This window comes from Emiliania huxleyi (assembly GCF_000372725.1).
Source record: "Emiliania huxleyi CCMP1516 chromosome Unknown EMIHUscaffold_1747, whole genome shotgun sequence".
NCBI classification, from domain to species: Eukaryota; Haptophyta; order Isochrysidales; family Noelaerhabdaceae; genus Emiliania; species Emiliania huxleyi.
Window position 1 is genome coordinate 4697 of NW_005200838.1, and position 1545 is coordinate 6241.

The window sequence follows — 1545 nt, forward strand, 5'->3', positions numbered from 1 at the left end:
CTCGACCACGCCCCACCGTCACACCTCTGGTCTCACGCCTAGCCCGGCTTCGCGCCAGGCTTCCTCGCCGAGTCGGCCAACATCAAAGAGCTCGTCCCCGAGGCGGAGGGCATGAACATATTGCGGAAACGCGAGGAGATGCCGGTAACGCGTGTGTCACGTCGCCCCCTTGCTCACCCCCTCTGTGTCACAGAATCGTTTGGCGTTGCAGGTGCAGCGCGTCATGTCGAACTCGTTCGGCTTCGGCGGCACCAACGCATGCCTCATCTTTGACAAGTACGACTGAGGGGGACAGCGCTGCCCCTCGCCTGACATAACACATCGGAGGCCGTTCGATGTGAAGGGGCAGTGGAGGTGAGTGCGTCGATTGCGTGTCCGTGCTCTTCCTCCGACCCACGCCGCGTCTCCCACTCGCACAATTCCCCCTTCTCTATCCCACCCATATGCGCAATCCCTGCTGCTATGGCACTCGAAAAGTAAGAGTGCCATACACACCGCCGGCGTCCAACACATACACGTCACACCGGCGACTCACCGACGGCGGCGCGCGCAAAAGGACCGCTTGCGCGTAGCGCGTTGGGCCGAGCGAGCGTTTTTGATCTCTCGGTAAGTGGGCGCCCGCCCGCCGCCTCTGAGGGGGTCGGGCCCCCTAGACTGAAAACAAAAACAAAGTGTAGAAACCGTCAAAAACAGCCTGCGAGAGCGGCGCTGCGCGCCGCCTAGAGGACGACGACATCGAGGATGTCATGTTGCGCGATGGCGTCATCCATTTGCATTTCGTCAAGCCACCTTCATCGTGACCGTCGCCACCCTCGCCACCGTCTCGCCTACGTCGCCGCCGTCGCCATCGTCGGCCTCGCTGCCGAGACGGTGCTGCTGCACCTGACTCAACTCTCCCACCACCCTGGCTCCTATGCCGACGTGTCCCGTGCTCCCCCGTCCGCCGATGTCTCTGCTGCCGCCCGGCGGAGCTCTGCAGCGCGGACTCTCCTCGCCGCCTTCGCTGCCGCTGCATCGCTGTCGGCTCGTCATGTCTGTCTAGGGTCATTGGGGGCGTGCCATCGCTCGTCTCTCTCTCTCCCGGGGTCAGCTCCAAGCTGCCGTGTCGGGACGTCGCCCCCTCGGCTCCCCCCCCCCCCCTCCGCTGAACGGTACTGCACATGCTGCGCGTTCTCGCCTTGTCCCAGGAGCCAGGTGCGTGTGTCTAATCGTAGTGGGGGCCCTGGCCCCCCGCTGTTTTCTGTTTTCTGTTTTTCAACACGCCCGCCCGCCCGCCACCCCGAGGCGGCTCGGCCCCCCACTTACCGAGAGATCAAAAACGCTCGGCCTTGCGCGGGCGGCGCGCGGCCGCGGGCGCGGCGGCCGGCGGGGGGCGGGGGGCCCGGGGCCGCCGGGGGGGGGGCTCCACCCCGGGCTCTCCGGCTCTCCCCGGCGCCCCACGCGTGTCGCGCGGCCCGCGCACAGCCACCACCGGTCAGAATCCGCTATGGCGGCGGCACGCACACGAGCTGCGGCGCGGGCGGCGGCCCGGGGCGGCGGCGGCCG